A 16,480-nucleotide genomic window follows, 5' to 3' on the forward strand; every position below is an offset into this window, starting at 1 on the left:
CATGAAGTTATTATATGGTGGGTGCAGAACAGGTGGGAAGGGCATACTCAAAGAGGAGTTATCAATGGTTCACTGTCAAACTGGGAAGCTGTATCTAGTGGGGTCCCGTGGGGTCAGTCCTGGGTCTGGTACTACTCAATATTTTCATAAATGACGTGGATAATGGAGTGGAAAGTACGTTTATAAAGTTTGTAAATGACACCAGGCCGGGAGGGGTTGGAAGCCCTTGGAGGACAGGATTAGAGTTCAAAACAACGCTGGCACATTGGAAACTGCTGTGAATCCAGCAAGATGAAATTTCCTAAAGACAGGTTTCAGAGTAGCAGCCGTGTTAGTCTGTATTCGCAAAAAGAAAAGGAGGACTTGTGGCACCTTAGAGACTAACCAATTTATTTGAGCATAAGCTTTCGTGAGCTATAGCTCACTTCATCGGATGTATACTGTGGAAACTGCAGACGCAGAAGGGAGAGGGGAGTGTTGACCTGGGAATGTGGCAGGGGAGTTTCACTGGGAGACCTGAGAGCCTGTCACCTGAGCCAGGAGGGGGAGGGGGAGGGGGAGGTGACACCTCTGCCTGGGAAACTGGTCAAAAACTGCAGGAGGGAGCCTGCTGGGGGTGGGGGGGTTAGTTTCAGTTGGGTGCTGGGTGGTGGAACGCAGGGAACCCCAGGGCTGAGGTCTAAGCTCCCTGCTCCCTCAGAAGGACTTGACTGAGGGGTCCTGGTTGTACCCACAAGCTCTGGTTTGGGACTGTGCTCCTGTGGTCCAATAAACCTTCCACTTTACTGGCTGGCTGAGAGTCTCCGTGAATCCGAGGAAGAGGGCTGCAGGACCTGGACTCCCCCACACTCTGTGACACAGGACAAAACACTTGAAATGGGAAGGAAAAATCAAAACAATGGGGAATACCTGGTGTGAGGATGTGACTCAGCAGGGAGGGGGGAGTGTTGACCTGGGAATGTGCCCTGGGGATGGGAGACCTGAGAGCCTGTAACCTGAGCCAGGAGGGGGAGGGGGAGGTGACACCTCTGCCCAGGAATGTGAACAGAGGCTGCAGGAGGGGGCCTGCTGTGGGGGAGTTTAGTTTCAGTTTGGGGTTGGGTGGAGGAACGCAGGGAACCCCAGGGCTGGGGTCTAAGCTCCCTGCCCCCCAGAAGGACTTGACTGAGGGGTCCTGGTTGTACCCACAAGCTCTATTTTAGTTTGTGTTCCTATTGTCCAATAAACCTTCTGTTTTACTCGCTGGCTGAGAGTCTCAGTGAATCCCAGGAAGGGGGATGCAGGGCTCAGACTCCCCCACACTCCGTGACAACTGGTGACAGCGGTGGGATCTACTGCACCCCGTGAACGGCACTTCCTTCAGTAAGTGACTGGGGAGCAGTAAAACGAAGGGGGATTGACGGGGACCAGGCGTGCTGAAAATTCAGAGAGAGATGGTTTCTGGGGGCGGTTAACCCCTAGGAGTGTGTGACCAGAGAGAAGAACTTTTGCACTAACAGGGTTCCCCGGGGGATTGCAGCGAGCGGTCCCAGGGGCGGAGGAGTCTGCAGCTCGACCCTGGCAAAGAGTCGGTGACCTCAAGAAGGACTGGCACACGAGGGGCTTTTCCTGGAAACCGTGGGAAGCTGCCCGGCCTGCGAGTGGCCAGCAGGGAGATGTACGCTAAACGCCTAAAGAGCGACCTGGTGGAGCTGTGCAGGCAGAGGGGGCTGCGCATTGGGAGGTCCACCAAGGAACAGCTGATTGCCCAGTTGGAGGAGAGGGATCGCTTGGATGACCCGGACGCAGCGTGGGCCCTGGGGCCTGACCGAGCTGGGAGGGGTCAGACTGCTGCTGAGGACATCCCAAGACCGTTCCTACCTAGGCCTGGGGGAGGGGTTGGGGGAAGCCCGGTGAATACTGAGGGCACCTTGACCCCGGCAGCCAGCGGGGGATCCTCCCGGCGGAGCTCCCCATCCCTGGAGCGGATGTGGCTGGAATGGGAGAGGGAGATGAAAATGAGGGAGCTGGAGGATCATGAAAAACAACATAAGCATGAGCAGCAGAACGAGAGGGAACGTCAGGAGAAGGAGAAACAAAGACAGCATGAACTGGAGCTGGCCAGGCTGAGGAGCAGTGGGGCCCCGGCTGCGGTGAGTGAGGGGGGACCCAAGACTGCAAGGAGCTTTGATAAGTGCTTCCTGGCCCAGCGGAAGGAGGGGGAGGACATAGATAGCTTCCTGACGGCCTTTGAGAATGCCTGCGAGATGCACAGGGTTGACCCTGCTGACAGGCTCCAGTTTCTCACCCCCTTATTGGACCCCAAAGCCGTGGAGGTGGACAGTCGAATGACAGGGGCAGAGGCAGGGGACTACGAACTGTTCAAAAGGGCCTTGCTCCGTGAGTTTGGGCTGACCCCCGAGATGTACCAGAGAAGGTTCCGGAGTCAGCGTAAAACACCTGAGGTCACCTACCTACAACTGGTCAACCGGATGCAGGGGTATGCCCGCAAGTGGACAGCTGGGGCCCAAGCAAAAGAGGACCTGCTTGACCTAATCATACTGGAGCAACTGTGTGAACAGTGTCCTTCACTGTTCACACAGTTGCTCCAGTATGATTAGGTCAAGTATGGGCTGGATGAATGCACTATAAGGTGGGTAGAAAGCTGGCTAGATTCTCAGGCTCAACGGGTAGTGATCAATGGCTCCATGTCTAGTTGGCAGCCGGTATCAAGTGGAGTGCCCCAAGGGTCGGTCCTGGGGCCGGTTTTGTTCAATATCTTCATAAATGATCTGGAGGATGGTGTGGATTGCACTCTCAGCAAATTTGCGGATGATACTAAACTGGGAGGAGTGGTAGATACGCTGGAGGGGAGGGATAGGATACAGAAGGACCTAGACAAATTGGAGGATTGGGCCAAAAGAAATCTGATGAGGTTCAATAAGGATAAGTGCAGGGTCCTGCACTTAGGACGGAAGAACCCAATGCACAGCTACAGACTAGGGACCGAATGGCTAGGCAGCAGTTCTGTGGAAAAGGACCTAGGGGTGACAGTGGACGAGAAGCTGGATATGAGTCAGCAGTGTGCCCTTGTTGCCAAGAAGGCCAATGGCATTTTGGGATGTATAAGTAGGGGCATAGCGAGCAGATCGAGGGACGTGATCGTTCCCCTCTATTCGACATTGGTGAGGCCTCATCTGGAGTACTGGGTCCAGTTTTGGGCCCCACACTACAGGAAGGATGTGGATAGATTGGAGAGAGTCCAGCAAAGGGCAACAAAAATGATTAGGGGTCTGGAACACATGAGTTATGAGGAGAGGCTGAGGGAGCTGGGATTGTTTAGCCTGCAGAAGAGAAGAATGAGGGGGGATTTGATAGCTGCTTTCAACTACCTGAAAGGGGGTTCCAAAGAGGATGGCTCTAGACTGTTCTCAATGGTAGCAGATGACAGAACTAGGAGTAATGGTCTCAAGTTGCAGTGGGGGAGGTTTAGATTGGATATTAGGAAAAACTTTTTCACTAAGAGGGTGGTGAAACACTGGAATGCGTTACCTAGGGAGGTGGTAGAATCTCCTTCCTTAGAGGTTTTTAAGGTCAGGCTTGACAAAGCCCTGGCTGGGATGATTTAACTGGGAATTGGTCCTGCTTCAAGCAGGGGGTTGGACTAGATGACCTTCTGGGGTCCCTTCCAACCCTGATATTCTATGATTCTATGATTCTTCCGACCTGAGGCTGTGGCTGGTGGACAAAAAGCTAGAGAACACCCAGCACGCAGTGCAGCTGGCCGACGAGTTTGTGAACAGTCGGTCAGGGGGTAGCAGGGAGGAGTCCCAAAAGAACAGGCCCCCCCCAATGCAGAGAGAGGGTCACCATGGGACCTCCCAGTGGGGAAATAGGGAGAACCCCCTTCCAAGGGGAACTCCTGGCGTCAGGACCGTCCGACCCGCTCGAGGGGACCAACGTGACCTGAGCTGCTATCACTGTGGCCAGAGAGACCACGTACGGACCCAGTGCCCCAGGCTCAGGGACAGACTGAGCAGACCCAACCTACCCAGGGTTAACTGGGTAGGGATCCAGCTGGGTGAGGGGCAGATGACACAGGCAAGGGGGGCTGCCAGTTTACCACCTGCTCAGGAGGGAAGAGTACCCCAGGCCAGCTCCGCCAGAGGGCTGGAGGCTCTGGACTCAGGGTGCTCGGTTTACAGGGTGGGCGCGGGGCTGTCCCTCCGGAGAGAGTGCCTTGTTCCCCTGGAGGTGGATGGGAGGAAGGTCAATGGATACTGGGATACAGTCGCGGAGGTGACGCTGGCCCGGCCCGAGGTGGTGGCCCCAGATCGGGTGGTGCCCAACACCTACCTGACCCTGACAGGGGTGGGCGGGACCCCATTTAAGGTGCCCGTGGCAAGGGTACACCTGAAATGGGGGGTCAAAGAGGGCCCCAAGGACGTGGGGGTGCACCTCCATTTGCCCACTGAGGTTTTGATGGGGGGAGACCTAGAGGACTGGCCAAGCAACCCCCAGAGCGCCCTGGTTGTGACCCGTAGCTAGAGCCGGCGACGGGCATTACGCCCTGACCTTGGGTAGGGTACCACACCGGAGGCACAGGACCCTACCCTGGTGGGGAGGGAGCACCGAGGGGCACGGCTCAGAGAGGCTGTGGCCTCAGACCCGGCCAGTGAGAGGGAACCGGTCCCCATCCCTTCCCCAGCCGCTGAGTTCCAGGCCGAGTTGAGGAAAGATCCCTCCTTGCGGAAGCTCAGGGACCTGGCTGACCTCAGGGTGGTACGGACCATGAGGAGAGGCTGCCAGGAGAGGTTCCTGTGGGAGAAGGGGTTCCTGTACCGAGAATGGGCTCCCACAAGGGAAGTAGAGTCCTGTGGGATCAGGAGGCAGCTGGTGGTCCCCCAGAAGTATTGCCGCAAGCTCCTGTACCTGGCCCATGACATCCCCCTCGCAGGGCACCAGGGAATCCGGCGCACCCGGCAGAGGTTGCTACAGAACTTTTACTGGCCCGGGATCTTTACCACAGTCCGGCAGTATTGCCGATCCTGTGACCCCTGTCAGAGGGTGGGGAAGGCCTGGGACAAGGGGAAAGCGGCTTTGAGACCTTTGCCCATCATAGAGGAGCCTTTCCAGAAGGTGGCCATGGACATCGTGGGGCCTCTCAGGAAGACGACCCGGTCGGGGAAGAAATACATTCTGGTGGTGGTAGATTTTGCCACCCGCTACCCCGAGGCAGTGCCCGTACCTTCCATTGAAGCAGACACCGTGGCCGATGCGCTCCTGACCATTTTCAGCCGAGTGGGGTTCCCCAAGGAAGTCTTGACAGACCAAGGCTCCAACTTCATGTCGGCCCTGCTCCGGTGCTTGTGGGAGAAATGTGGGGTCCAGCACGACTGGGCCTCAGCTTATCACCCCCAGTCCAATGGGCTGGTGGAGAGGTTCAATGGGACGCTAAAGATGATGCTGAAAACCTTTATGAACCAGCACCCGCAGGATTGGGACAAGTACTTAGCTCACCTGCTGTTCATGTACAGGGAGGTGCCCCAGGAGTCTACCGGATTTTCGCCTTTCGAACTGTTATATGGAAGGAGGGTGAGGGGCCCCCTGGACCTGATGAGAGACGAGTGGGAGGGGAAGGCCACTCCCGATGGAGAGTCAGTGGTGGAGTATGTCCTGATCTTCCGAGAGAGACTTGCTGAACTCATGGGCCTGGCCAGGGAGAATCTGGCCAGAGCCCAGAAGAAGCAGAAGGTCTGGTATGACTGCACGGCGCGGGCCTGTGCCTATGCCACCGGGAATCAGGTGATGGTTCTCATCCCTGTGAGAAAGAACAAACTACAGGCCCTGGGAGGGCCCTTTCAAGGTTGTAAAGCAGCTCAATGAGGTAAAATATGTGGTGGAGCTGTCGAACCGGGCGCACCACCGCCGGGTGTACCATGTGAATACGATGAAGCCATATTATGCCAGGGGGAATGTGGTGTTGGCCGTGTGTGGACACTGGGAGGAGCAGGGAGATGACCCTTTAGAAGATCTATTCCCTGGGACCAGAGCTGGTTCCCCCCTGGAAACAATTCCCCTCTCGGATCAGCTAACCCCTGCCCAGCAAGCTGAGATCAGGGGGGTGCTGCATCCATACCGACAGCTGTTTTCTAACCAGCCTGGATGCACTAATCTAACTGTTCACCGGGTGCAGACAGGGTTGCACCTGCCGATAAGATGCTCCCCCTTCTGAGTCACAGGGAAAACTGCTCAGGACCTGGAAAGAGAGGTCCGGGACATGCTGGACAAGTGCTGGACCAACTCCACGGGGCTGGGCTGACTGTAAAAACAGAGAAGTGCAAGGTGGGGATGGCGGAAGTATCTTACCTGGGCCATCAGGTGGGGAGCGGCCGCCTAAAGCCGGAACCAGCTAAGGTGGAGGTGATCAGAGACTGGCCTGCTCCCCACACCAAAAAGCACCATGGACCTTACAAAGGGCTACTGGCAAGTGCCGCTGGATGCAGATGCCCAGCTGAAATCGGCCTTTATCACCCCTCTGGGGCTCTAGGAGTTCCTGACCCTGCCTTTCGGCCTCAAGGGAGAGCCGGCCACCTTCTAGCGCCTGGTGGATCAGCTACTGAAGGGGATGGAGAGTTTTGCCGTGGCGTATATTGATGACATCTGTGTGTTTAGCCAGACCTGGGAGGACCACGTGTCCCAGGTTAGACAAGTGCTGGACCGACTCCAGGGGGCTGGGCTTACCATAAAAGCTGAGAAGTGCAAGGTGAGGATGGCGGAAGTATCTTACCTGGGCCATCGGGTGGGGAGCGGCCATCTAAAGCCGGAACCAGCCAAGGTGGAGGTGATCAGAGACTGGCCCGCTCCCCACACCAAAAAGCAGGTCCAAGCCTTTATTGGGATGGCAGGATACTACCGAAGGTTTGTGCCCCGCTTTTGCGCCATAGCCACCCCCATCACCGAGCTATGCAAGAAGCGGAAGCCAGACAAGGTGGTCTGGACCGAGCAGTGCCAGGAGGCTTTCCGGGCGCTGAAGGAGGCTCTGGTCAGTGGCCCGGTTCTGGCAAACCCAGACTTTGAGAAGACCTTTGTGGTGTTCACTGACGCCTCCGACACGGGACTGGGGGCGGTGTCAATGCAGGAGGATGAAAAGGGGGAGAGACACCCCATCGTGTACCTGAGCAAGAAGTTGCTACCCTGGGAGCAACACTACGCGGCCATCGAGAAGGAGTGCCTGGCCATGGTGTGGGCCCTCAAGAAACTAGAGCCCTACCTCCTCGGGCGACACTTCACCGTGTACACCGACCACTCTCCCCTGACCTGGCTGCACCAGATGAAAGGAGCCAACGCCAAACTCCTGAGGTGGAGCCTGCTCCTGCAGGATTACGACATGGACATGGTCCACGTGAAGGGAAGTGCCAACCTGATAGCGGATGCGCTGTCCCGGAGAGGGGGCCCTGAACTTCCCCAGGTCACTGGTCAGAGTGACCCCGCTCCGTTCAGTCTCGAAGGGGGGAGAGATGGGACGCCGCAGGGAGGGGGGAGTGTTGACCTGGGAATGTGGCAGGGGAGTTTCATGGGGATGGGAGACCTGAGAGCCTGTCACCTGAGCCAGGAGGGGGAGGGGGAGGTGACACCTCTGCCCGGAAAACTGGACAAAGGCTGCAGGAGGGAGCCTGCTGGGGCGGGGGGAGGGGGGTTGGTTTCAGTTTTGATGCTGGGTGGTGGAACGGGACGCAGGAAACCCCAGGGCTGGGGTCTAAGCTCCCTGCCCCCCAGAAGGACTTGACTGAGGGGTCCTGATTGTACCCACAAGCTCTCTTTTAGACTGTGTTCCTATTGTCCAATAAACCTTCTGTTTTACTGGCTGGCTGAGAGTCACGGTGAATCCCAGGAAGAGGGGTGCAGGGCCCAGACTCCCCCACACTCCGTGACAGCTTGTCATTAAATCAAATGAAAGATCGTTAGATGATCCTGAAAGCATTCCCAGGCACTCCAGTTAAAAGATAGGAAACAAAGGGTCGGAATAAATGGTCTGTTTTCAGAAGGGAGAGAGGTAAATAGTGGTGTCCCCCAGGGGTCTGTACTGGGCCCAGTCCTAGTCAACATACTCCTCAATGATCTGGAGAAAGGAGTAAACAGTGAGGTGGCAAAGTTTGCAGTTTCCTTTCAGAAAAGATGTGCACAAGTTGGAGGGAGTCCAGAGGAGAGCAACAAACCGATAAAGGGTTAGAGAACCTGACCTGCGAGGAGGTCAAAATACTGGGCATGGCTATTCTTCAGGAAAGGAGACTGGGGGGGACCTGGTAACAGCCTTCAGATATGCTAAGGGCTGTTAGAAAGAGGACAGTGATCAAGTGTTCTCCATGGCCACGGGAGGTAGGACAGGAAGTCATGGATGTAACCTGCAGGAAGGAAGATTTCGGTTAGCTATCAGGAAAAACTTTCTAACTCTCAGGGCAGTTAAGCTCTGGAACAGGCTTCCAAGGGAGGGTGTGAGATCACCCTCACTGGAGGTTTTTAAGACCAGGTTGGACAAACCCCTGTCAGGGCTGGTCCAGGGTTACTTGGCCCTGCCTCAGCACAGGGGGCTGTACTAAATGGCCTCTCGAGGTCCCTTACAGCCCCACATTTCTATGATGCTGCGACAGAGAAATCAGTGCTGGTCTGGGCTGCGGCTGCAGGATTCTCTCTGTAGGTAGTGACAGAGTCTCCTGTAGGTAGTGACACTGGGCACTACTCTAGGTAACTCGGAAAAATAAAAAACCACAAGTGTCAAGTGTCACACAAACAGACAGGTTTGCACACGGCTCGCTAGCCAAGGCCAGCTTCGGCCTAAAAAACATATAAATAAGGCAAAAATGTTTCGCAAAAACTAGTAACAAATAAACCCAAATGAGGCAAGGCTCGGGCAATGCTACTAAAAAAAAACACAACTGACTGCTTTAGCTAATTGGCTACGGTATTGTACGGGGCAACAGGCAATTAGTTGGATAAGCTTATGTAATAAAATAAGCAAAGGTATAAATGTATACTGTAATCTGCATTCGGGGCTGCAGGATTTGAGACAGCTCAGTCTCCCTGCGCCCTATTTAAAGCTTCAAATAAATCTCTCTGCTTCTCCACCCTGTTGTGGTCATTGGCGCGACGCACACCGGGCAACAAACTCAGCTTTTGCTTGCCTCGGGCACTTTGTGCCGGCAACAGTTCTTGGCGACCACGAAGGGACTCGAGGCTGCTATTTAGCCTTGCCCTGACCCCTCCTGGCGGTCAATGGATTGCAGCGACAACCGACGCCCAGCTCGCACCGGTGAGTTCATCGGGAGGCCTCGGAGGAGATGCGATTTGCTTGACCCCGGAGGGCACAACGGTGCAATGCACCCCTATAGTGGAGAAGCAACTGCAGGCGATGGTGAGGAACCGGTCCCTTGAAAAAGGTAGGAACAGTCCAGTGGTCTGGACTTTCTTTGTTAAGACCTGGGGATGCCCAAAGTCATCCGGAAATATGGGACAGGGACAGAGTACTATAGGCAGGGCACAGTGCACGCCCCTAGAATGCATTCTAGCAAACTAAAAAGTGTTTAAATCAAATCCAATAACAAAAAGCAAATTAAAAAGGTTTTGTACAGTAAACTGGCCTCAATATCAGCTAAAGGACCAGGAATGGTGGCCATCGGGAGGGTCAATCAAGTATAATACGATCCTCCAATTAGTTCTGTTTTGTCAGCAAACAACTAAATGGAATAAACATCTGTATGCACAAGCATTTATGGCTTTAAAAAATAAAACAGACATTCTACAGAGCTGTAATTTAACTCCAACAGGACCAGTAGTAGCTAATGTTAGCCCCCAGAACCCCCCTGTCATAAATATAAAGGGAAGGGTAAACCCCTTTAAAATCCCTCCTGGCCAGAGGAAAACTCCTCTCACCTGTAAAGGGTTAAGAAGCTAAAGGTAACCTCGCTGGCACCTGGCCAAAATGACCAATGAGGAGACAAGATACTTTCAAAAGCTGGGAGGAGGGAGAGAAACAAAGGGTCTCTGTCTGTCTATATGCTGCTTTTGTCGGGGATAGAACAGGAATGGAGTCTTAGAACTTTTAGTAAGTAATCTAGCTAGGTATGCGTTAGATTATGATTTCTTTAAATGGCTGAGAAAAGAATTGTGCTGAATAGAATAACTATTTCTGTCTGTGTATCTTTTTTGTAACTTGAGGTTTTGCCTAGAGGGATTCTCTATGTTTTGAATCTAATTACCCTGTAAGGTATCTACCATCCTGATTTTACAGAGGGGATTTCTTTACTTCTATTTACTCCTATTTCTATTAAAAGTCTTCTTGTAAGAAAACTGAATGCTTTTTCATTGTTCTCAGATCCAAGGGTTTGGGTCTGTGGTCACCTATGCAAATTGGTGAGGCTTTTTACCAAACCTTGTCCAGGAAGTGGGGTGCAAGGTTTTGGGAAGTATTTGAGGGGAAAGACGTTTCCAAACAGCTCTTCCCCAGTAACCAGTATTTGTTTGGTGGTGGTAGCGGCCAATCCAAGGACAAAGGGTGGAATATTTTGTACCTTGGGGAAGTTTTGACCTAAGCTGGTAAAGATAAGCTTAGGAGGTTTTCATGCAGGTCCCCACATCTGTACCCTAGCGTTCAGAGTGGGGGAGGAACCTTGACACCCCCCAATGTTGTAATGGCAGATTCGGTGTCCCCTTCGGCCCCCACACCCCCACCTTATAAGGGTAGGAGGCCTCAGGTTACAGAGATTGCCCCCTCAGTGGGACTCTATCCTTTAATTACCAAGACTGTTGTCAGAGTAGCAGCCGTGTTAGTCTGTATTCGCAAAAAGAAAAGGAGTACTTGTGGCACCTTAGAGACTAACCAATTTATTTGAGCATAAGCTTTCGTGAGCTACAGCTCACTTCATCGGATGCATTCAGTGGAAAATACAGTGGGGAGATTTATATACACATAAACACCCATTTTTTCATGTTTTATCATGCACACTGTAAGGAGAGTGATCACTTAAGATGAGCTATTACCAGCAGGAGAGTGGGGGGGGGAAGAAAACCTTTTATAGTGATAATCAAGGTGGGCTATTTCCAGCAGTTAACAAGAACGTCTAAGGAACAGTGGGGGGGGGGGGAGAGGAATAAACAAGGGGAAATAGTTTTACTTTGTATAATGACTCAACCACTCCCAGTCTCTATTCAAGCCTAAGTTAATTGTATCCAATTTGCAAATTAATTCCAATTCAGCAGTCTCTCGTTGGAGTCTGTTTCTGAAGTCTTTTTGTTGAAGAATAGCCTCTTTTAGGTCAGAAATCGAGTGACCAGAGAGATTGAAGTGTTCTCCGACTGGTTTATGAATGTTATAATTCTTGACATCTGATTTGTGTCCATTTATTCTTTTACGTAGAGACTGTCCAGTTTGCCCAATGTACATGGCAGAGGGGCATTGCTGGCACATGATGGCATAGATCACATTGGTAGATGTGCAGGTGAACCAGCCTCACCCATTTTTTCATGTTCTGTGTGTATATAAATCTCCTCACTATATTTTCCACTGAATGCATCTGATGAAGTGAGCTGTAGCTCACGAAAGCTTATGCTCAAATAAATTGGTTAGTCTCTAAGGTGCCACAAGTACTCCTTTTCTTTTTTCAAGACTGTTGTGGCTCGCCCAGGGGCAGACGGACGCCAGGCTACCACCGTGCAAGTTTACACCCATGTGCCCTTCAATCCAATAAACTTAGCAGCTTTTAAAACACAGGCTGGAAAATTCTCAACGAACCCAAGCCGCTTTATTTCAGCCTTTGAGGGGTGCCTCAGTAGTCACAAGCCGGATTGGGACAACTGTAATATCCTCCTAAAAACCTTGTTGTCTAAGGTGGAGCGGAATCAGGTTACAGCTAAGGCAAGGGAGGAGGCACGGCAGAGACCTGAAAAAGGAAGCTAATAAAAGCTCCAGCCCTGGGTCTGCCGGATCTCTCTAAGCCATTTCAATTGTATATACATAAACAAAAAGGGATAGCCCTGGAAGTGCTAACCCAGTTGTTGGGGACCTGGAAACGTCCCGTGGCTTATTTTTCCAAACAACTGGATCAGGTTGCAAAGGGTTGCCCGGCATGTTTACGGGCGGTTGCAGCTACTGCCCTAGTACTAAAAAAAGCTAAAAAGCTAACATCAAAAAAGATTATGCAAATCTATACTCCCCATATGGTCTGAGCCCTGCTAAACACAAAGGGTGGGCTCTGGCTCACCCAGGCTCGGATTGCTCGGTATCAGGCTAAGCTGTTAGAGAACCCCGAGGTCACCCTGCAGTCTTGCTCCTCCCTTAACCCAGCCACCCTCTTGCCAGAAACAGAGGAACAAGAACACAACTGTTTAAAAATCATAGATGCCCAATACTCCAGCCGCCGGGACCTAAAGGATCAGCCGCTCCCAAATGCGAATTCTGAGTGGTAAACTAATAGTAGCAGCATTGTCATAAAAAGGCAAAGCAGGGCGGGTTATGCTGTCGTAACCCTCCATGATACCGTAGAGGCCGAGAGGTTGCCCACCGGGACCTCTGCCCAGCTGGCTGAGCTAGTAGCCCTGACCCGTGCACTCGAACTGTCAAAGGGGAAGTGGGTCAACATTTTCACCAATTCAAAGTATGCTTTTGGGGTACTGCATGCTCATGCTGGCCTGTAAAAGCAAAGGGGAATGCTAACGGCCCAAGGCTCCCCAGTCAAGTACGGGCCCCAAATTCTCCGGCTCCTAAAAGCCGTACAACTCCCCTCGGAAGTAGCGGTGGTGCACTGTAAAGCCCATCAAAGGAAAAATGAAGACGTGGCCAGGGGCAATGCCAGGGCGGATAGAAAAGCCAAGCATGCCACCACCTTGACTCCATCGGAAGCTGAGGATGCCCACAGGCATACCCTCATCCCATCAGTGGGGGAGCTTCCAACCCCTCGGTACTCTAAAAAAAAACAAAAAAAAAACTAGCTAACAAACTCAGTCTTCAAAAAAAAAAAAAAATGGCTTCATTCCCCGGAAGGGAAGATCCTCCTACTGAAGGGCTTGATCCGGCCAGTACTGCAGCAGCTACACCAAACCACTCACGCTGGCAGGAAGGCCCTTATCCAGCTAATAAAAAAATACTTCTTGACTTCTGGACTCCGACCCCTGGCTACCCAAATACAAGCTGACTGTTTAGTCTGCCAAAAGAATAACCCCCGGCCAAGACATCCAATAACACCAGCTACCCTGAAACCCACTCCAGGCCCTGAACTGGTGTAGCAAATAAATTTTACTGAGTTTCCCCGAACTCAAGGGTTCAAATATCTCCTCGTCTTGGTAAACCAATTTAGCGGATGGCGTGAAGCCTTCCCATGCCGTAATTGCACTGCCAAAACAGTGGCCCTCAAGTTCATTAAGAAAATTATTTCCCGCTTCAGACTCCCCCAATAAATAAAATCTAACAATGAGACGCACTTCACATCAAAAATCGTTCAAAATATCTCAAATGCCTTACAGATACCCTGGAAACTCCACACAGCCTAAAGACCGCAGGCCAGCGGTGTAGTAAAGCGTACCAATCAAACCCTTAAGCAACACCTCTCAAAAGTGCGCTAAAAAGCCCCCCTGCGATGGCCCAATGCTCTACCCCTTGTCCTGCTCCGCGTCCGCGCTCTCCCAAAGGGTAAACTAGGGCTTAGTCCCTTTAAAATTATGTTTAAAAGGGCACGGCCTATAAATGGGACACCGGTTCTAACAAAAAAATAAAAAATAAAGTGTGTTTTTTTTGTCTCAGTATATGTGCTCTCTGTCTGCTGTTCTCTCTTCTCTCCACAGGTATATCAAAGACTTCCAGCCTCTTCCATTGGATGCCCCTGTCCACTCCTTGCAGCCAGGTAACTCCCTGCTTGTTCATACCTAAAAAAACAAGCCTCTCCAAAAAAGGTAAAAGGGACCCCACACCGTCCTGCTGGTTTCCCACACGGCGGCAAAGGTCAAAAACCACAAAAACTGAATCCATCACTCTCGCCTGAACACGGTGCCTACTGCTTCCCCAGCGGAACAGTGAACCGTCCAGCCCATCACCACGTCACCCTCCGACAATCTTAAACTCAAATTATTATTTAAAAAAACATAAGCACCGGGGGGGGGGGCAGGACTACAAGGGCATAAGGTCCCTCATAGTAAATGTCATTTGCCTAGTAGTCCCCATATCTCTCTCTCTAAAAAAAAAAAAAAACATTAATCTAAATATAAATATCTATAAAGGCCTCAAAATAGCCTTTGCCCGGAAATTTAATCTTTCCAACTGCTAAATATGTTCCCAGATCCCCTACCATGTGGCCAGCTTCCCATGAAGGGTGACCCCCCCCCACAACTGGTCAAACCTCTATAACAAATAAATAAAAGCAAACGCCACTCAGTTGCAAACGCAGCCCACCTTAATAAAAAACTGTTCTAAAAAGGCCAAGTTTAGCAGCAACATTAATCCCTAAAAACCCTACTGAAATTCGACCCATAACCCCCTCCCATCCAACTACGCTCCATCCCCTTAAGTCTCCTTTATAAATGCCAGGAAGCCACTGCTAACCATACCTGGTTTGCTAAAAACAGCACCTGTCAATTTTATCTCTCCTCTAGTAACAATGTTACTATTCCCCTGTACAATAAAATGGCCTAAAACCAAAAAATAAAACAAATATATTATCCTCCCTCTCTGGCCTCTCAAATCAAAGCGGGTCTTAATGGCCAGGTGGCCAACAGCCAGTCCTTTTATATCTGTAGTAACTCTGCCTATAAATGGCTACCCCACCACTGGCATGAAAGCTGTTATGTGGGATACCTTATCCCTCCCCTTTGGGTCATGACCCAACTCCTGTCTGGCCGTCCCCGGCATCGGCGGTCTCTGTATGCCACCCCTGTACCCATTAGTGAAGGGGACAAATTCAGTATAATTCTTATCCCAGGCTATGGAATAGGTAAATTGGCCAACCGCTATCGTCAGCTTTCTGTATTTCTCACTAAGTTTGCCAATAATACCTTAGCCATAAAAAAAAGCCTTAATTCAGAGCTTTACCAATTCCGGTTGCTGTCCCTGCAAAACTGCCAGGCCTTAAATTACCTTCTAGCTGCACAGGGCAAAGTGTGTGCCCTGATTAAAAATAAATGCTGTACGTATGTCCCAAAAAATGCACAAAATATTAACAAGCACATCCTGTCAGCTGAACAGGCCCTTAACCAATAAAAAGCCCCCAAAAAAGAGCCCACTCTTTTTGACTCACTCTAAAAATGGCTGCCTGACCTGGGGGAAGGCATTGTTCGTCTTCTGCTCACAAATGCTGTGCTGTGTATTATCATTCTCCTCGTGCTTGCCTATTATAAAGCACTCATATATAAAATATCTGCCTCCCACTCCACAAAAAACCCATTATATGCTCTTGCTTAGGATTCTAACTCCTCAGCACTTAATCACTTATTGTCCTTAAAATATAAAAAAACTCAGTTGCAAGCTTGTTAAGTGTTCTCAGAAAAGGGAGTTGCTGGTGACACTGGGCACTACTCTAGATAACTCGGAAAAATAAAAAACCACGAGTGTCAGTGAAGCCCTCTTGCTCTAGGCCCAGGCAAACTGAAGCCCCTCTGCTGCTTGAACTTTCGGTGACCCTGCCCAACTCTGAGGAAGCTAGCACACAAACAGACAGGTCTGCACATGGCTCGCTAGCCAAGGCCAGCTTCGGCCTGGGAAACGTATAGATAAGGCAAAAATGTTTCGCAAAAACTAGTAACAAATAAACCCAAATAAGGCAAGGCTCGGGCAATGCTACTAAAAAAAAAACACAACTGGCTGCTTTAGCTAATTGGCTACGGTATTGTACAGGACAACAAATAATTAATTGCATAAGCTTATATAATAAAATAAGCAAAAATATAAACGTATACCATAATCTGCATTCAGAGCTGCAAAATTTAAAACAGCTCAGTCTCCCTGCGCCCTATTTAAAGCTTCAAATAAATCTCTCTGCTTCTCCACCCCGTTGTGGTCATTGGCACGACGCACACCGGGCAACAAACCCAGCTGCTGCTTGCCTCGGGCACTCTGTGCCAGCAACAATAGGTATCAAGGCCAGAAGGGCCCATTCTGACCATCCCGTCTGACCTATTGCCTAGCCCAGGCCAGAGACCCGCCCCGGGGTCCCTGCAGGGGGGATCTTCTCCTCTTCTGCCAGCGACTCTGTAGCACTCAGTAACTGGTGGCTGAATGAGAGCGAATCTTTAGAAAGGCAGCAGCCACCCTTGATGTAAACGCTCCATGTGTCAGAGACTCCACCCTGTCCCTGGGGCAGCTGTTCCCCTGGGGAATGACCCTCACTGTTAAAAGGTTGCACCAGAAATGGCCCCACCCCATCGTGTCCGAGGGACTGGCACAGTGACAGAGGCTGCAGCTCCGGCTCCTGGGGGCAGCTCTAGGAGTCTCAGTAGAACAGACTCCCCTGCCCCCTGAGCT

General features: G+C 51.4%; 1 protein-coding gene across 2 annotated transcripts in view; it reads right to left on the reverse strand.

Annotated features, from left to right (window-relative positions):
- The window catches only part of LOC140911060 (receptor-type tyrosine-protein phosphatase T-like), a 90,945-nt gene that overhangs the window by 52,216 nt on the left and 22,249 nt on the right, over positions 1-16,480 (reverse strand). The gene's annotated exons all lie outside the window — the stretch shown is intronic.

The sequence above is a fragment of the Lepidochelys kempii genome, chromosome 5, assembly GCF_965140265.1.
Source record: "Lepidochelys kempii isolate rLepKem1 chromosome 5, rLepKem1.hap2, whole genome shotgun sequence".
NCBI lineage: Eukaryota > Metazoa > Chordata > Testudines > Cheloniidae > Lepidochelys > Lepidochelys kempii.